At 34.9% G+C, this 20,963-nt stretch overlaps 1 long non-coding RNA gene and 1 other non-coding gene across 19 annotated transcripts in view; one reads left to right on the top strand and one right to left on the bottom strand.

The window, feature by feature from the left end:
• LOC140609909 (uncharacterized) overlaps window positions 1–20,963 on the top strand; it is a 470,386-nt gene that overhangs the window by 331,741 nt on the left and 117,682 nt on the right. For 10 of the 18 annotated variants that reach the window (XR_012011641.1, XR_012011642.1, XR_012011644.1 and 7 more), the window contains 4 exons: window positions 4,642–4,818; window positions 5,932–6,020; window positions 6,358–6,417; window positions 8,900–8,942. The exons of 2 other annotated variants lie outside the window; for them this stretch is intronic. This is a non-coding gene — a long non-coding RNA (uncharacterized lncRNA). The remainder of the gene's footprint in view (window positions 1–4,641; window positions 4,819–5,931; window positions 6,021–6,357; window positions 6,418–8,899; window positions 8,943–20,963) is intronic. 6 more of the 18 variants (XR_012011643.1, XR_012011635.1, XR_012011640.1 and 3 more) reach the window with 4 other exon arrangements.
• LOC140611505 (U6 spliceosomal RNA) lies at window positions 13,502–13,605 on the bottom strand. Its single transcript, XR_012012655.1, has one exon. It is a non-coding gene; the product is annotated as a U6 spliceosomal RNA (small nuclear RNA).

Below are 20,963 nucleotides of genomic sequence, written 5' to 3'. Positions count from 1 at the left end.
GTGGGCCTAAAATGTCAGTTAGGCAAGATGATTAAATTACAGATATCTGCTATACAACAGCTCTACCTGAGGTTAATAAGTGCACACTGTATTGTGCACTTAAAAATTTTAAAAGGGTAGATCCTGTGTTAAGTGCTCTTACTACAATAAGAAAAAGAAAAAGAAAATATTGACAAGCAAAGCATTGCAGTTACGAGCACAGGCTTCAAGGTTAGACAGACAAGATGTGGATTCTGTCTCAGACACCATCTAGCTGTGTGACATTGTTCAAACTGAAACATCTCTGAGTTTCTGACTTTCATCTGGAAAATGAGGTTAATGATTTCTACCTCTTAGGGTTGCATGAAGTAGTTTACACTGCCTAGCACATAACATAATACATAAATCCGTAATAGCCATTATAAGTCTCAAATCTTTGCAAAAGGTAATATGTTTATTTTATGGACAGGAAGGTAGAAAGAAGTGGAAAAACCTGACACAGGGTTGGGAACAGAACAGATTTTTAATAATGCCCAGTTACCTCTACCTAACATGGTAATTACAAATCTTTAGCTCCATTTGTCTTAAGATAGTATTTATGGGCTAGCTTAAGAATCCAACCATAAATGAGTATTGGAAACATTGGCCACATGTAAACTAAGAAAGTCAAGATCCACAGTTATTTATCAAGCTATTTAACCAACTAGTTGTCAACTTCATTGGACATAAAAGATTGTTGAAAAACCGATGCTGAGAAAAATGACAATATGCATTTCCCAGATCAGTTCCTTTATCTCAGGCAACCAGAAATTGTCATTTTATTCTCATTTAATGACACAAGGGGATAGTATGTTAATAAAGCTCTGGGCACAGTGCCTCCTAGTTGTTCAATGGATGTTATTTGCTTCCTTTCCTACTGCTTCATGCACCTGGGATTCCTAGAGAGGACATACCCCTAGACTTCAGAGACCCTGGTAGTTGCGGTGTTTGACATTTACTATAGGATTTCTTAGGTGGATTTTGTAGAGACTTTAAAGGGTGTCCTGTATTAGATCTGTTTTAAAAGCCTGGTACAGGAATACTTTTTAAAAAGACAAGATAGAAATCCTTTTGAAATGCCAAAAAAGTATTTGAAAATAAGACAGGTCATCACCATGTCAATCTAAAACCTCTCTAAGCAGCTAACACCATCCTACAGTAATCGGAAAGAGACCTTGAGGTTACAGTTTCTGTGGATAAGGAGAATTATATCCTTTGATTATTTCCCTCAGCCTCTTACAACTCTTAAAGAGAATAGAATCTTATGGAAAAGATGCATAATTAGAATGACCCCTCAGTTTCAGTAATTATCCATAGGATGGAATTTCTTCAGAACAGTAAATCCAAAGACTTAGACTACTAATTGATCTTTTGTAAATTCAGAGTTTGATTTAACATAGTTGATATTAACTCCCTTCATTTCTTGAATACATCAATGTATTTATCAAGAAAACAAATTCAACAATGAACATTACATGTTTTATTTAAAGTAATGGAGAAAATTCTGAGTCTTTTCAGAAAACAACACATACACTGTTTTATTTGACAGGCAAAGAGCAAGCCATAGAAATGGTTGCATTTTTCATGCAAATGCTGTTTTATTATCTGCATCTTCCAGTCTCTTTTATCAACACTTTCCAAAGAAGATAGAATAGAACAGGTTGAAAATTTATCCAGGACTTTCCAAAGAAGATAGAATGGAACAAGTTGAAAATTTATCCAGGATGAGATGGCATTTTGACCAGAAAGAGACAAAATTTTAACCAGGGCAATTGTTAATTGTAGAAGGTCTATGTCTAGGTATCAACAAATACCACAGTCCTATAGGCCATTCAGGCCCTTTTTATACATAAAATTGTATTGCAACACAGCCACACCCATTTGTTTACATACAGTATATGGCTGCTTTCATGCTGTAGTAGCAGAATTAATAGTTGTGACAGAGGCCATATAGCCTGGAAATCTAAAATGTTTGATCTCATTTTTTGAAGACAACATTTGCTATTCCCTGGTTCATGCCACAGGTCTGAGAATAGCTTTTGTTAACGGTCTCCAAAGAATCATTGGTGGATTAAAATGTGAGGATAGTATGTGTCAATCTCTGGAGCTGTTACTGCTGCAGAGAATGAGGCAAGAGGGAAATAGGCTGCTTAATTCAAGTGTTTCTGCTGTTAGGAACTTGTCATCAGTAGTCTAAAGTACTGATAAAGTTACTGTTTTTTACCCTAGTGCCTTCTCATTTGTATAAAAGCACCTGAGGGTGCCCCGTGGGAAGTTCTGGTAGGGATCCATTGGGCATTTTTTAGGTCCACATTGTTTTAGGGGGGTAAATACTTGGCAACCATATGGCAAACTCCTTTCCTATGTATTGGATCAGCAAGGATCTAGGAGTACCCCATTGGGCTGACATAAGCTGGCAGTTTATAGGCAGGAGTACCAGGTTCACAGACTCTTGGGACTTCTGATTTCATCTAGACTGTTGTTTCTACACTGACATAGAAAATTTGTGTTCTGTTAGTTAAACCAAAGTGTTCCCCTGTTAAAAGTGAGCAATGAATAGCTTTAACTTCACAGAAAAAAAATGGATATATCTAATAAATTTCAAGTTTTTCCTCTTAAAATTTTCAGAATTTTTCAATGCCTTCTACATTTCCCTTTATTATTAATTCATGTGCTCATTTATTCAACAAATGTTTTCAGTGGGCCTTTAATGTGCATTTACCAGATACTATAAGTGTAGAATATAGTGATCAAGAAGTAAGACCTATTTTCTATTCTCATGTAATACTGTCCATTACATAAATTGTTAACATCTTTTAAATTAAGCTGCCTGAGTTCGAATCCTAACACCTTCACTGACTAGCTGAGTGACCATCATCACATTTCAAATTTCCTTACACCTCTGCTTTCTTATATACAAAATGTGAAAAAAAAGTAGCTTATTGGGATGGCATGAGACTAAAATAAGATACCAGACTCAAAGATTTTGAAATATTGTCTGCATATAGTAAAGTGTAAATGAAAGTTCTTGTTCTTTTAGGTAAATGTATTAACACATAATTTTGAGTTGGAGTAAACGCTGTGAAGGAAAAGAACAGGTTTCCATGGGAAAGTAAAAAGGAGAGACCTATATTAGGTAGTGTGAAAAAAATGGTGCTCTGAGAAAGGACTGAACTTGGATAAAGGAGAAGCACGCAGGTAGAGCTGGAGGAGAGCTGCAGCTGTCCCTGACCACAGAAGGGAGTGTTTGTTTGTAATTCATCTGCTCAGAATGGCTGCTGTTTGTAATTTCTCCACCCAGGGCAGATATCTTAAAATTCACACAGGCATAGGTGGTACAAGCAGCAGATCTGATTCTGGATACAGTGGTCTTAACTTTCTTTCTTTTCTATCCAGTCTTCCTTCTGTCTTCATTATATCTAGGTTTTGTCTTGTCTGTCAATAACTCTAAGGTTCAAGGAATCCTAATTTAGTTTCCTCACCTACATGCAGACAAACACTAACCCTAGTGGGCTTTTTTGCCTTAGTGTTTTGGGGATACTCTACTTTGTAATTTTGTGCTTGAAGAGTCCCGATATTCCTCCTCTGATGTCCTCTAGTCTGACAAAAGATCCAGTCCCCCATAGCTATAAATAGGTTGACCGATACTCATTCTGTCTTGTTTTCTAGAGGTCTGTCTTTTCTTGTTTCTATTTCTTGTTCCATTTCTCTATCTCTTTAGGTTTTTTGTTTTTTTCTCTCTCTTCTTTTGGGAAGCCTTTCATTGTGATAAGTAAGAAAAAGGGTATTATCTGTTGATCCCAAAGACAAAGCTTTCTGTGCTGACTTAAGAAATTTTATTTTAAAATCTGATCTGTTTGGAGGCACCTGGGTGGCTCAGTCAGTGAGGCATCTGCTTTTGACACAGGTCATGATTCCAGGATCATGGGATCAAGCCTAGCCTCAGGGTCTCTGCTCAGTGGTGAGCCTGCTTCTCCCTCTCCCTCTGCCTGATGCTCCCCTCTGCTTGTGCTGTCAAATAAATAAAATATTTTAAAATAAAAAAATAAAATCTATTCTGTTTTTACTGACCACTCTTTTGATTCTAGTTTTTATAGTTAGAAAACTTGTGGGTTTGAGAAGGAAATGTTTTGTTAGCTAGGTTTGTAGAATATGAATGAGTTCAAAATACGGTGGAAGGATTAATGAACATTTGCTATTTCTGAATGAGTATTCTTAGACAAAATTTGGAAATGTTATCTTCAGCAATTGGGTGTTGATTATTGTTACCAAATAAAGTGTTGAAAATAAGAAACATTGATTTACTCAAGTCCAAACTCTGGTTTATGGGATGAATGTAAGCTCCATGAAGACAGGGATTTTTATTTGATTCATTACTATCCATGTACTCAATACATAGAAGGCACTCAATATATACTGGTTGAATGAATAAATGAGGATGCATGGTTTTGGCTGAGCATACTTAGTCCTTGAGTTACCATATATCATATTCACTATTTTAAGGAGTTAAAAATATATTTTTTGGTTGAATTCTAATTTGAAGTAGATGTGGGAGTTTCTCACTTAGAAAAGTATTTTCATAATAAAATTTAAGGACTTTCTGGTTTCTCGGTTTCCCCCCAGATTCTGTTGTTTAAAAGTTGTCTGCTATTGGACTTAATGTTCAGCACCCCCTCTAGTGAGATGACTTCTTACTGTTAGAGACCACCCACCTTCCTTCCCATGCAAGTGTCCAAGCTGGAAGAATTAGACAGTTGACTCTAGACCCTGGATATCTGTGTATCCGAATTGTACTTCAAGGTAATTTTATTCATAGTTGATAGGGTAACTAACAACTTACATGTAGAAATCATAACATTTTCTTTGTTTCCCAATAAGTGTCTTAGATTCCTAATAGGCTTGGTTAGATTCACCCTTTTCAGATCAAGCCCCTATAACATCATGCTGTGTCATAAATGGCAATAGCATCGTTCATTCTCCAGAACAGTAGCCAGTGGGCACCTTTCCAAAATCATGCTAAGTCACTAAGCCACTCTTTTCCAATATGAATTCTGAAATCATTGACCCATTTGGGTAAATATAAATAGAATTTTAAAAATTTTGTATGAAGTAGTGACATTTCTTGTGATAATAATTCCTGTATTTCTTTTTGCATTGAGGGAAGTTTATGACTAGCTTGATAATTTGCTTACACAGTCAATTCTTCTTAGGGCCAAACACAGGCAAATATTTGTGTTTTCTTTAACCAAAAGCTATTCTTCAAAACGAAAGTGCAGGTAGTGCTTTTACAGAGTGTATTTTTCATCTGCTTGAATGACATGTTGCATAAAGTCTTCAGAGGGAGTCTTTGCACTGCAGATAAACAATAAAACATAGTTATTTCCCACAGGGGATTTAAAGTCACAGCCCATTACATTTATTGACAAAGGACAAATTATTCTCTTCATTGTATCCCACATGAGGAGCCAAGTGATCCAGAGTGCTAATTCATATGCTTTATTCCCTTCCCTCTCCAAAATTACTTACAGGAAACAGAAAGTATCAAGACTGTGTGTTGGGTGATTACATAATTTTCCATCTTACTGAATTCCTCCTTTTTCATCTAAGGCCAAATTCTTAATAATTAAGGAGTTTGTTCACATTCTCAGAAAGTATTTGATCTTGCTTGGAGTGACTTAGACCTTAAATGTTTAATATGGTTTACATTGCTTTGCACTGTAATTGAATTAATTGAATTAGCATCACACTCCACTCAATCTTTTTTATTTTTTGAAACCCCACTTTTCCCTTAACAATTGAAAAACTACACCAAATGATGATAAGGGCTTACACTTTGAGCATTAATTTTTGTTGCATAATGTAAGTTAATCATGGCAATCTACTTATAGAAGACTCATTCTATTTTTTTCTCAGGTGTCAACATAGAGAAAAAGAGGAGAGAAGTTAATAGAATTGTCTTGATGATTTAGGTCAAGACTAATGACAAAATTTTTATGGTGATGGTAAGCAATGTTGTGCCCAGTAAGGATGAATGTATCTTTTGATGGAATTCTCTAGATTATGATATATTTCTCTTTGAAATGCAGCCCAAGATTGTAAAAGAGACAGGGGACTCATAGATTTCACACTGACATCCTTCATTTCTCTCTCACTGGATAAAACATTACAAGTGTTGATGGGTTTTCATTGGATTTTCACAAAATTTGAAGGTAGCATCCACCTGGGGGAAGAGTGTCCTCAGTTGAAAATTAGCAAATGTGTTTCTTCAGCTACTGCTTGACAAGTTCCCATTTAACCTTCCTTGTGTTAAAGATCTGTTGTGACTATTTTCTTGTTTAGCAGATAACATAAACACAAACTCTGAACAGAAGAGGAACCTCCCATTGATAGGCTAAACAGGTGAGGCATATGAGTAAACAAGATAGGGTAGGCATAAACTCAAATCTATCTTGTTGGGTCCTCTAATGTTGGGAAGTTACTTAACACCTTCCTGTTTTCTGAGTTCTTCTGAACAGTTCCTTTTAAAAAAATCTCTTCAAGCATAGTTCATATTCCATGATCAGAGATTGGATTTCAGATCTTCTGTTACTTGAGGGTTGGCCTAGAGAATGGAGAATGTAGATGATTACTTTGCTGGTCAAAGAAAACGATCAGTGCCTGGGAGGTAACAGTTTTCTTGGGGGTAGGGGAACATGTGGGCTGTGTATGAAAAAGCTTAATATTATTATTAAAAGTTGAGGATTGTATTCAGTCAACCAGACTAATTTTCTTATGAAGTAAGGACTGTCCCTCTCCCTTTCTGTGTGCTCTTGATGTTCAATTTAAATTGATGGTACCCATTCTATGTGAATAAAGATACTCAAACTTGAGGAGAGTTAAGAGGTATTTTATTAGATATGTTCTCTTTATTTTATTTATTTATTTATTTATTTATTTTTATTATTTTTTTTAGATATGTTCTCTTTAAAAATGGAGTTTCATTCTCATGATTTTAGTCTCTTTCCTAGATATTTAAAGCTTTTTCCTAAAACAAAATTCTGATTATTTTCAAGTTTAAAAATAACCTGAAATTATTTAAACACTACAAAATATTTAGAAAGAATGAAAAATAAAGTGATAATTTGATAGGAAAATAACCTCTTAACTCAGTATCCTATTTTCTCATTCTGAAACCTATCCAAAAACATCAAGAAAATAGTAAAACAAAGATATAAACTCTATTCTTTGATCAAATATGGAAAGAGATACAAAGTATTTGTAAGGGCTTTCAAAAGCAAATGAGGTCATGTAGAGACTATCTGACAAGAACCAGAGAAAATCAGGGAGAAAGAGCCCAATTCTGGCTGAGTGTAGAGATTGTCAGAGTTCTTGAAGATGAACATGATGTGAAATGTACAGGGTAGGAAAATTTTTTCCTTCTGCCTTTCTAGGCTCTTTGGCTAGCCTAATAATTCGTTATAAGATTAGTAGGAGAAAAATATCATACATAAGAAAGCCCCAAAGATAGGAAAATAAGGCTTATGTGACATCCAGAGCTAAAGACAAGAGGGTAGGGCTTCAAGGGGAAGGAAGACAACTCACAAAAAGATAAGAACAAATTTTTGGTAAGCAAGAATATTTGTGATAACTTGCAGATGAGTCTTTCTGATAAAAAGTTATCTTTAGTATAACTAAAGATACCAGGGTCCTGGTATGGGCCCTTGATCTAATTTCTTTTAAGCAATACATCTGTTGAGCCTTGATTATCTTCAACTTGAAATAATCCACATGTCACAGTGGCATATTTTGGAGTCATGTATTCTCTTCTCCCTCAATTTTGCCTTTGTAACTTCCCCAAGAAGTTTCATGCTCCAGAACTTGAGTTAGTCTATTGTTCCATCTTGCTGAACCAATCTTCTATTTCTGGCAATAGGTCAGTTCAGTTAAACTTATTTCAGAAGGTAGTGATACAGGTGGGTCCTGAAGTTATGCTTACATTGACAAGCAGTCAGGTATTTAATATGAAGAATTCATATGGGAATAAAATTAAAACAATGATTAGTGATTGGAGCATACTGAAATTCTAGTTTCTAAATTCTAAAGACAGCCAGTTGAGAAGATTTATAGATGTGAAGGCCTGAAGCATCTTCAGATGGAATGAGTGGCAATCTGACATGTTGCTCTGGTTTGTAATTTGAATGTCTGTGGTGATTGGATTGTGGTGGTCCAATCAGTAACAAGCTTGAAGTTGTCTATACGTTAGAAATTCTGGTGATTTATCTAAAATTTATATTAATTTGTCCCACTTTAGTTTGCATGACTTTGAGGGCAGTTTTAGTGTTGAATGTTTCCAAATCAAGAGGGTGATAAAGTTAGAAATGTTAGTTTGGAAAGTTGTAGCTAAGTATAGATTATCTAGAGGAAATCAGAATCCAGTTAGTTTGCAGCAGAAAACACACCCTCAAAGACAATCAAAAGCACTAGAATCTAATATGAATAAAGTTGTATTGCTGAAACATTATCTTTCCATTTACAGTCACCTCCATTTCTATCAAAGATAGCCACAGTATGACTTATCTGTTTGTAAATTATTATTATTATTTTAAATATTTTATTTATTTATTCATGAATGACATGGAGAGAGAGGGGCAGAGACATAGGCAGAGTGAGAAGCAGGCTCCCTGTGGGAAGCCCAATGAGGAACTTGATCCCCGGACCCTGGGATCCCGCTCTGAGCCAAAGGCAGACGCTCAACCACTCAGCCACCCAAGTACCCCTTGTTTGCAAATTAAATCTAGTTTCAGTAAGTCTGGCCTGATTATTTATTTAAGTGCAGCAAGAATAATGATGGACTATGAAGGCTCTTTTAAATTTCTTTTGCCACAACTTTTCATAATTTCAGATTGAAGTCTTAAAAGCCTCAAAGACATGAAGCAAAGCTAAGGGTAAGCTATCAGACTTTGCCTGCAATACCTATATTTATGGATTAATTCCTTTCTTCTCAAGATTCCTGGGCCTGCCAGGAGATGTGATCTTCCTTACTACATCTGGTAAAGCTTTTGGGAATTTTGTAAGCAAGATTCTGGCCCATTTTTCCAATGGTTTTTATTGGCTCCAAAGTCAACCTTAGTTTTTTAAAGCTGCCTGGTCATAAATGATTCTATGCATATGTCTCTCAAATATAACATACCAGCCAAAGCCTTGGGAATGTAATCAGAATTTCCAAATGTATCCTTTTCCAAGAGGACATACTATTATTGAATTTATAAAAATAATGGTATTGCCATGAAAATAATCATTCTTAACTAAGAATTTCCAAATTCTGGAGGGATCAGGTGGGGAGAAAATTTTTTAATTTTTTTCAGAAAGATAGATATTACCAAATTGCTGATAGCCTATGAAAAAGGAGAATAAGGTTTTCTTAAATCTGGAAAAACATAACATGAAAGAACCAACAAGGTTTCAAACAGAAAGTCATCTCCAAGTTTATTCAGTTCCGTCAAATTAATATCTATTGATCTTGATCTTTCCTTAGCACTTTTAGGAAGCTATCAGTTTTTCCATTAGAGTTTTGAAAATTCATACCCAGTTCAGTGATATGATCTTAAAGTTATCAGAGACCTGTATTCTAGAGTACTCATTGAGTCCTTCTCATGAATCTTTCTGAAGGTGAAACATTTGCCAAAGCATCAGAGTAAATCTGTAAATTTACATTTAAATGTAAATACATTTTACATTTGTAAATACATTTTCTCTGTAAATACATTTTAAAATGTCTTAAAAATGGCAATGATTAAAGGTCTTATGAGAGTTTATTATAATGTAATTGATAAGACATTTTGGTTATTGAGCCTATTTTTTGTACATGGTGTAAGAAAAATGGTCCAATTTCATTCTTCTGCATGTGACTGTCCAATTTTCCCAACACCATTTGTTGAAGAGACTTTTTTCCACTGGATATTCTTTCTTGCTTGTTGAAATTAGTTGACATAGAGTTAAGGCCCATTTCTGGGTTCTCTTTTCTGTTCCATTGATCTATGTGTTTGTTTTTGTGCCAGTACCATATTGTTTTTGATGATTACAGCTTTGTATAGGCTTGAAGTCCAGAATTTTGATGCCACCTGCTTTGGTTTTCTTTTTCAATATTCCTTTAGCTATTCAGAGTCTTTTCTGGTTCCATACAAATTTTAGAATTATTTCTTCCAGCTCTGTGAAAAAAGTTGATAGTACTTTGATAGGGATTGCATTGAATATGTAAATTTCTCTAGGTAGCACAGACATTTTAACAATATTTATTTTTCCATTCCATGAACATGGAATGTTTTTTCTATTTCTTTGTGTCTTCCTCAATTTCTTTCAGAAGTGTTCTATATTTCTTGGCACAGATCTTTTGCTTCTTTGGTTAGGAATGCTCGTAGGTATCTTAAGGTTTTTGGTGCAATTGTAAATGGAATTGACTCCTTAATTTCTCTTTTTTTCTGTCATATTTTACTGTATAGAACTGCAACTGATTTCTGTGCATTGATTTTATATCCTGTCACTTTGTTGAATTTATGTATGAATTCTAGCAATTTTGGGGTGGAGTCTTCTGTATTTTCCACATAGAATATCATGCCATCTATAAAGAATGAGAGTTTGATTTCTTCTTTGCCAATTTTTTTAAGATTATTTATTTATGACAGACAGAGAGAGAGAGAGAAAGAGAGGCAGAGACACAGGAGGAGGGAGAAGCAGCCTCCATGCTGGGAGCCCCACATGGGACTTGATCCTGGGACTCCAGGATCACGCCCTGGGCCAAAGGCAGGCACTAAGCCACTGAGCCACCCAGGGATCCCCTTCTTTGCCAGTTTGAATGCCTTTTATTTCTTTTTGTTGTCTGATTACTGAGGCTAGGACTTCTAGTACTATGTTGAACAGCAGTGGTAAGAGTGGACATTCCTGTCATGTTCCTGACCTCAGGGGAAAAGCTCTAAGTTTTTCCTCATTGAGAATGATATTCACTGTGGGATTTTTGTAGATGTCTTTTATGATATTGAAGTATGTTCCCTCTATCCATACAATGTGCATAGTTTTAATCAAGCAAGGATGCTGTACTTTGTCAAATGCTTTTTCTGCATCTATTGAGAGGATCATCATATGGTTCTTGTCCTTTCTTTCATTAATGTAGTGTATCACATTGATTAATTTGTAGATATTGAATCACCTTGCAGCCTCAGAGTAAATCTCACTTGGTTGTGTTGAGTAATCCTTTTAATGTACTGTTGGATGTTGTTGGCTAGTAATTCGGTAAGAATTTTTGCATCCACATTCATTAGAGATATTGGTCAGCAATTCTCCTTTTTGGTGGGATCTTTGTCTAGTTTTGGAGTCAAGGTAATGCTGGCCTCATAGAATGAGTTTGGAAGTTTTCCTTCCATTTCTATTTTTTGAAACAATTTCAGAAGAATAGGTATTAATTTTTCTTTAAATGTTTAGTAGAATTCCCCTGGTGGGCCTGGACTCTTGTTCATTGGGATATTTTTGATTACTGCTTTAATTTACTTGCTGGTTATGGGTCTGTTCAGGTTTTCTATTTCTTCCTGTTTCAGTTTTTGTAGTTTCTATGTGTCTAGGAATGCATCCATTTCTTGCAGACTGCCTTATTTGTTGACATATAGTTGCTTATAATATGTTCTTATAATGGTTAGTATTTCTTCAGTTTTGGTTGTTATCTCCCCTCTTTCATAAATGATTTTATTTTTTTGGTCCTTTCTCTTTTCTTTTTGATAAGTCTGGCCAGGGGTTTATCAATATTTTTAAATCTTTCAAAGAACCAGCTCTTAGTTTTTTTCATCTGTCCTACTATTCTTTTGGTTTCTATTTCATTGATTTATGCTCTAAAGTTTAATAATGCTCATCTGCTAGATTTAGGCTTTACTTGCTGTTCTTTCTCCAGCTTCATTAGGTGTAAGGTTAGGTTGTGTATTTGAAACCTTTTTTATTTCTTGAGAAAGACTTGTATTGATATATACTTTCCTCTTAGGAAAGTATATATCACCTTTGCTGCATCTCAAAGGTTTTGAATAGCTTTGTTTTCATTTTCATTTGTTTCTGTTAATTTTTAAGTTCTTCTTTAATTTCCTGGTTGACCCATTCATTCTTTAGTTAGATGTTCTTTAACTTCCATGTATTTTTGTTCCTTCCAAATTTCCTCTTGTAATTAAATTCAAACTTTAAAGCATCGTGGTCTGAAAATATGCAGGGAATAATCCCAATTTTTTGATAGCAGCTGAGATCTGATTTGTGATCCAGTGTGTGATCTATTCTGGAAAATGTTCCATGTGCACTTGAGAAGAATGTATATTCTGTTACTTTAGAATGAATGGAATGATCTGTATATATTTGTGAAGTCCATCTGGTCTAGTATGTCATTCAAAGACCTGGTTTCCTTGTTGATATTCTGTTTAAATGATCTGTCCATTGCAGTGAATGGGAAGTTAAAGTTTTGTACTATTATTGTATTATTATCGATGTGCTTCTTTAATTTTGTTATTAATTGATTTATATCACTGGCTGCTCCCATGTTAGGGGCATAAAAATTTATAATTGTTAGGCCTTCTTCTTGGATAGACCTTTTGATTATGATATAATGTTCTTCCTCATCTCTTACTACAGTCTTTGGTTTAAAATTTATTTTTTTTATTTTTTGGGTTTTTTTTTTTTTGGTTTAAAATTTAATTTGTCTGATATAAGAATTGCTACCCCAGCATTCTTTTGATGTCCATTAGCATGATAAATGATTTTCCACCCCCTCACTTTCAATAAGGAGGTGTCTTTGGGTCTAAAAAGAGTCTCTTGATGATAGTATTTCAATGGGTCTTGCTTTTTTATCCAATGTGGTACTGTACTGTGTCTTTTGATTGTAACACTTAACCCATTTACATTCAGAGTAACTACTGAAAGATATGAATTTAGTGCCATTGTATTAGCTATAAAGTCATTGTTTCTATATATTGGCTCTGTTCCTTTCTGGTCTATGTTACTTTTGGGTTCTCTCTTCACTTAAAGACCCCCTTTAATATTTATGATCACAAAGTCTTTTAGTTTCTGTTTGTCCTGGAAGTTCTTTATCTCTCCTTCTATTTTGAATGACAGCCTAGCTGGGTAAAGTATTCTTGGCTGCATATTTTTCTCACTTAGTGCCTTGAACATATCATACTAGTCCTTTCTGGCCTGCCAGGCCTCTGTGGATAGGTCTGGTGCCAGTCTAGTGTTTCTACCTCTGTAGGTTAAAGACTTCTTGTTCTGAGCTGCTTTCAGGTTTTTCTCTTTGTCTCTGAAACTTACAAGCTTCACTATTATATGTCAAGCTATTGATCTATTTTTATTGATTTTATGAGGGGTTCTCTGTGCTTCCTGGACTTGAATGCCTGTTTTCTTTCCCAGATTAGGGAAGTTCTCAGTTATAGCTTGTTCAAATATATCTTCTGCCCCCCTCTCTCTTTCCTCTTCTTAAATCCCAATAAAAAATATGGAATGCTTCACAAATTTGCATATCATCTTTGCACAGGGGCCAAGCTAATCTTCTTTGTGTAGTTCCAATTTTAGCATATGTGCTGAAGTGAGCACAGCATTCTTAAATTGTAAAAACCCTAATATCTAGTGAAAATTAAGAATTTGGCAATTGTGACCTTTAGAAACACTTTCTCAAAGTATGTATTTTTTGTAATAACAAGTTACAAGTAGATACACCTATGTTCAGTAATTAGCATTTCTATATTTTACTTAAGGAATGGTAGAGATATTCAATAAATTTCCATCATTATTTTGACTTAGCAAAACTCTAAGAGTGTAAGTTACCAAAAAATTTTAGGAAACTATTTAAGTAGACATATCATAAAACATAATTATTGCTGAAAATTTTACTTAAAAATTTTTATACCACTTGGGATGCCTGGGTGGTTCAGTCAGCTAAGCGGCTGATTCTTGGTTTTGCCTCAGATCATGATCTTGGAGTTCTGGGATTGAGGCCTGTGATGGACCCTGTGCTCAGTGAGGGGTCTGTTTCAGGATTCTCTCCCTTCTTCTGCCCCTCCCCCTGCTCTCTCTCTCTCAAATAAATAAATACATCTTTAAAAATTTTTTATCCCACTTATTTACTTCCCTTGTTCTTAACAATCATACTTAGATTACTCATAAAAATTTGAGACATTAAATCAACTAGTCATCATCTTAAGTTATTTTTCTTGCTGATAAGTTTTAAAACAGATAACATTGAGATTACTTGACTTTTAGTAAATCTGGGTAGAATAAAGTTATTATACTTAATTGCTGATAACTTTAAAGGCATACCTGTTTAATTAAACCAACAGACTTAAAGTAGTTTTTATTTATTGAATATTGTCTTAGGTCATGTGAACTTGAAAAACACTTGGGTTAGTTTTTATTCTACTTCTGAGAGTTTTAAGAATACTTAATTCATATAGGTACTTATTTTAAACCATTTAAATGGAGATATTTAGAAATGATTTTGGCAATACTATCCAGAGATAGAAATATATCACCTATCTACAATATACATATACTGACATATATAAACATACATATAAACATATAAGCAAACAGAGATTTGATAGCTTTTATTCTAAGATTGTGGCCATGAGTAAGGTGCAAAAATACAAAACTAGCTACTTTATAAAAAGAATAATTGGATCCAAACTTTTTTTTTTTGGGGGGGGGGTGGGAGTTGGAATCAATTAAATTTGCTTGCTTAGATGGCTAAAGCTTTCTACTGTTTATGGAGATGACTTTGAAGAACTGTATTTGCCTTTGACATAATCTTATGGAAACTGTGTATCAGAGTTTAGCCAAAGGAGCTTTTATAGAAGTTTACATTTTAGAAAAGTCTCTTTTTCTTCCTCTTTTTATCCTTTTTTAAAAATTCAGTTTCAGGTCATTGTTGACAGTATTTTATTTATCTCCTGGGATATTTATATTTAAAGGCAAGGTAAAATTTAAATCTTCAAGGTAAAGTATGCAAGTTTTCTCTTATGAGTTTTGGGGTATATTCATTATCAAAAGTCTAGGGTAATTACTATTTAAATATTTCTTTTTTAAAAAATGTAGGACAATTGTAATGTCCTAATTTGTTATGATACCTGTATTTGAAAGCAAATAGGAAGAGGTGTGAGTGGAATTTGAGTTGTGCTCAGCATTATGCTTCTGTTTCTCTAAAAGTTAGAGTTTAAATCAAGGTAGTTGATTTTATCTTCTTTTTTATTATTTGACATTTCTGTAGCTATCCTCAGAAAATTGGGTAGGTGTTTCTATTGTAATGATTAGAGCTTGACTAGTCCACCTAACCACAATATTTTGAATTTGCTTTTTTTTTTTTTTGCTTTTTTATATCAAGGAGAAAATTTCCATCTAAGTGAGAAATGAAAAGATTTCTGTGTTCTAGAGCTTCAAGGCTTGGTGTAGCATGCCTTTGAAAGATCTGTATAAAGCATTCAACAGAGGCATTTGAATGTTCATATTTACGTGTGCACAATTCAAATTTAGACCAATTCACCTTAGCAGGGAGAGCCTCTATTATTGCTTCTATTAGTCCCTGAACATTAGCCTCCAGTTGATATATTTCCTGATCATTTGTAGGAGGGCCTGGGAGAAATTCTGGCCATCTGTTTCCTCTGTGAGAGGGGTTTCTGGCTTGTCGTCTGTTAGCTACAGTATAATCGTGGGTGGCAAGAACATTTTTCAGCGGCCAATCCAGGTCCCTGTGAATGGAATTGTGAATGACCACTAATCTTTCTGATTCCTTTCTAAATTTGATGGGATCTTCTGAAAGTGGAGGTAAAAGTGCTTCATAATTTAAAAGATCTGCTGTTTTCCAGAGGACATGAATTCTTTGTGATGGATGATCCCTGGACCTCCACAAATGATGTTGCCTGATGCTGAAAGACCCTGATTATAAAGCCCTGGCAAGTAAGAGGAGGTGTATACATACCTGTACCACTAGGCCTAGAGAACAGGCCAGAGCACTGGCTGTAAATGTTGCAGGCAAAGGGGAGCTAAAACAGGCATCTGGATGTGTAATAGATTTTCTGGGGAAGGTGGAAGAGTTTGGGGAGTTTAGGAATTTTGCTAAGGAAATGGAACCAGGTTTTCAGAAGGGGGAATATACGTTGGATGTAGACTAATTTTTGCTCTAATTTGGGTCCTTTCATCTTGTTCAGGCAGTCCCTAAGGCTAGCCATTATACTTCTTTTTATCCACTTTTGAATTTGGTCCTTCTATAGGTATCACTAAGACAATTAGGAAAAGAGCTCTCTAAAATTTTTTTAGATAATGAAGCTTTTTCAATTCAAAGGATCCTTCATGTGGCCATTGACAAGTAAGATTTTATATTAATCTCAATAACAGCTCAAACCACTTAGCCCTTTTATGGGTTAACCTTGGATGTAAGAGGTTTCTGACAAGAAAATGTAAAAGATGCAGGCCTAATGAGATCCAAAAAGTTCACTCCCAGAGTTACCCTAAGAAATCAAAGGCCTCCATGATCACAGGCAGTAAGCATGGTGTAGTGAACATGGTGTGCCCAGTTTCCCATGGGAATGTGAGATGCCTCCAGTCATAGGCCAGCTAATCTGTGACACTGGACAGGTGCTACTGGAATGGGATGTTGGTAGCACTAACAAAGCAATGAAGGTTGGGACAGCACAGCCCCTATGGACCAGGACCCTTTATGATAAATTCTGAGAGCTGACGCAGCCAGACAAAAAGAGTGCTGCTTGTGACTTTGTGTCTCAGAACCTCAGTCCATTCAACTGACCACCCTGGTGAATGCACCTTCTGGACAGCAGAGACCAGAGAAGATATCCTTAAAAGCCAAGCCTCCACGACACAGAACAAGATCTCTGAAAAACATCATTCAGTTTTTATATATTTAGGTTTTATATAGCAACGTTTGTCTAAAGTGACAGTGGTTTGATGAGAACTGTAAACTCACCAGTCTATGAGGCTTATAGGGCATATGCCTGTGTTCTACTGTATGGTTTTTCCTCCTTATGACAAATGACACAGCAAACAAAGACAAAGGGAAACAATGACTATCGCTGGGGGGAAAAATCAATAGAAAACAATGGTACTCAAAACAAATCTATAGCAGAGTTGCTATACCCAAGAAACTAGTTCATGCAAATGCTTTCTCCTGCTAATGTGAATTTAGAAGAAGATAATGACTCTCCACTCTTGCTTCCATCAGACCCTGCAGGCAGAGATCTGGGAGGCTGATAGGGTAAGAATCCTTACTTTCTACCAACTCCTATTAGGGGTCCCAGGATCTTTCAGTTATAGCGACCACAGAGCAAGCAATGTCCAGGCAGTTGAAAACCCCGTTCCAGGTGTCAAAACTGTAGGGGAGGGAAAATTTTCCCTTCTTCTCTTTTTGGTTCTGTGGCTGGTCTAATAATTAAATCAACATAAGGTAAATTAACAAACAAACAAAAAAAAAAACCCAGATTTTGTATGTATGGAAGCCCCAAAAACATGAGACCCCAAAGACAGGCATTTTCGGCTTATATGCCATTCAGAGCTAAGAAGAGGAGGTGGAGTCTGGGGGCTCAAAGGGGAGGAAGAAAACTGACAGGAAGATGAAATGAACAAATGTTTGAGAAAAAAAATATTTGTCATTCTGTGCAGATAAGTCTTTCTGGTAAAAAGTTACCTGTGGTGTTAGCTTCATTCTGGTACAGGTCCTCTAACTAAATTATTTTAGGTAGTGAAGGGGAAGGTAAACAACTTTTCCTGAGTCTGTTGGGCTTTGATCATCTTCAGTTCAAAATAATCCACTTGCCAAAGTGGCATATTTTGGGGTCCTGTAGTGTTTGCCCTCAAAGACAAAAAGTAATGTTCTTGCTTATGACATTTAGTGCAGGGGTAAAATAAGTGACAACAAAGCCATCTGACTCCAGTGTGGTTCAGAAAACTAGTGGGAATGAGGCTCCATGAAGAATCCATTTTCCTGGAAGTTGTTTTGTGTGTGTGTAGCAATTGAACACAATAAAAATGAACATTTTCATAGGAAAAGTGATTTGCTAAAAGAATCCACAGAACTTTGTATAATAAAACTAGAATGATTTTCACAGAAGAAATAGAATAAGATGTTAAGGTGATAGCATGAAAAGGCACCAAGATAGTTTTACAGGGCAGTTTTACCAAACTGTTAGAAAATAGAAAACTATAATACTATTTAAATTGATGTTGAGCATAGAAAAATAATGATTACAAATTTCCATTATAGTTTTAAAGAGAGAATACAAGCTGTTAGCAAAATCTGACACAGATAGTTGAGAAGAAAAAAATGCTATGGATCACAAGCAGTGATGCCAACACCTACTCCTAAATAATTAATAATCATAAATAATAGTTTTAGAAGGTTTAATTATATTGAACCACATTGGTCATGATCTAAACAGAAATATAATGATTTTCCATGCTGAAAAGACATTTGAAAAAATTAAGCTTCCATTCAGAGTAAATACAATCAATAAGCTTATACAATTTCTTTTTTTAAGTTGATGGATTATTATTTTAAGGAAGAATCCATCCTATAAGCCAACAAAATGCCTAATGAGAAAACACTAGAAGCTCCCGCACTAAAGGTAGAATCAGTTGGTGTTAGATACTATCATTGCTATGTGCTGTGATATAGTTCATATAGCTATATAGGTGCTAGCTAATACAATTAGATCAAGAATAAAATTAGAAATACAAAAATGTATAAAGAAGAGGTAAAATATTTTTATTTCCATATAGTCTGATTGTATACCTGGGAAAAGTAAGAGATTCAACTACTAGAGACAATAATTTCATTAGTGGAATTAAAAATATATACATATTCAATAATTTTCACATACTGAAACAAACCACTTAGAAGATATACTATAAAAAATTACTCTACTTCTGAGGAAACACAAAAGATAAAATACTAAGGAATTTACAAGAAATGCAGGAGATTTTTATTAAGAAAACTTGAACAAATTGAAAGGTATACCATATTCTTGAGTAGAAAGACATAGGCATTAAGATTTTAGCCTCCTCTGTTACTCCATAATATAGACATGATTTCAAAAAAAAAAAAATTAGCATTGCCAGACATTAGAGTGTAAATAATGGCTTATAAGGGAAGAAAGTGATACTGGCACATGGGCTGAAATATCAGTGGAACAGATTTTGAAGTCTAGAAGGATTGTATTTACTTAATTTAACCATGGGATTAATATCTGAGAAAAGTGACTTCTCAAACCACTGGGGTAAGCTGGACCATTAAATAACTAAGTAGACATCTGGGGTAATAAGTATGGGCTTACTCTTCATACAGTATGAAAAATACCAATGGCTCAAAGTTTTGAATGAAAAACTGAAGCTGTAAAATTATTAGAAGAAAACAATGGGAGAATGGAATAGGATGGGATAACTTTCATAACATGAACTTGAAATCCGGAAGCCATAGAATAAAAGGATGATAAACTACATAAAAAATGAAAAGAAATAAAAATATCCCTTTCTCTCCAAAATATAAGCAAAGTGTGTGTGTGTGTGTGTGTGTGTGTGTGTGCATGCTTGTGTGTATAAATTTAAGGGTATTTTCAACACATATTGACAAAGGGCTAATATTATCAATATTTAAAGGAGACTCAGAAATCTATCATGAAAAGACAAGTCCCTTTTTTTTTAGACAAGTAAATTTTAAAAAGAGGCCAAAGTTTACAAATATACAAGTCAGATTCAAGGAAGTAAGAATGGCTCTTACACATTTGAAAAGATACTATACCTTATTCATAGTAAGAAAAGTATAAATGAAACCACATATAGTTCTTCATCTCAAACTGGCAAAATTTGGAAAAGTTCATATGCTTAACTGGTAAATTACTGAGAAAGGAACACTGACATACATTGATAAGTGAGTAAACTTGTACATCCCTTTGGCGGGCTGTGGTAGTGTAAAAATTTATAATGTATAACTCTATGTTTTGACCCAGCAGGTCTGCCTCTTAGATGCATACTGTGATTATGCTTAGATACACATGAAGTGATATTTGTTGCATTTTGTGCCATTATAACAAAGGATCAGACTTATTAGACTTATTCTAAATGTCCATCATAGGGCATTGACTAAATAAATTATGGTATATTCCTACCATAAAGAAATATCCAGTTGTAAAAAAGTATAAGGAAGGTCAGTATGTGTTCATATGGAAAGATACTAAAAATACACTTAAATGAAAAGTGCACTAAACCAGGTATAATATACTACTGTTGGTGTAAAAAAAAAAAGAAGAAAAATGTATATACTGGCCAGTTTATGAATAAAAACCTGTGGAATGATAAACAAGACATGAGAAACAATGATTACCTGGGTTGGGAGGGAGACTTTTCATTGTATACTTTTTTGTACCCTTTAATGTTGAAGCCTTGTTGAATGGATTACCTCTTAAAAACTAATAATTATAAGGAAAAACCACACACCACACAAAAGGAGAAAAAAAGGCAAGTCATGAAAAAATGAGAAACAGAGAAATAAAAAGGAAATTCAGTCAATTTAAACTTGCAAATCCTCCCATAAGTGAGTTTTATGTGATGCAAAATGCAGCATTGTGTCTATTATACAGAAAAATCAATAATTGAAAGAAAGTGGAAATGAAAAAACAAAACAAAACAAGACATGATCTGAGCCCTCTGTTCACAGAAAGGGTGTGGATCAGTAGGATTAGTGCCTGCACAGATATTTAGGGAGTCTGACTGCATGCTTTGAGAGTGAAGGGTGCCAAGGCCCGTAGATTGGTCAGTGGTTCTCAAATGAAATGGGCCAATTTTTACGTCATGGATTAGTTTTGGTGACTGCTCTGACAGAAGCATCAGCCTATTCACAAATGGGCCCCAACCCTCAGAACTGAAGGACTTTTGGAGACCCCAAAAAGTGGAGA

The sequence above is a fragment of the Canis lupus genome, chromosome 19 (genome assembly GCF_048164855.1).
Source record: "Canis lupus baileyi chromosome 19, mCanLup2.hap1, whole genome shotgun sequence".
NCBI classification, from domain to species: domain Eukaryota; kingdom Metazoa; phylum Chordata; class Mammalia; order Carnivora; family Canidae; genus Canis; species Canis lupus.
This window is presented reverse-complemented; position numbering and strand designations above follow the sequence as displayed.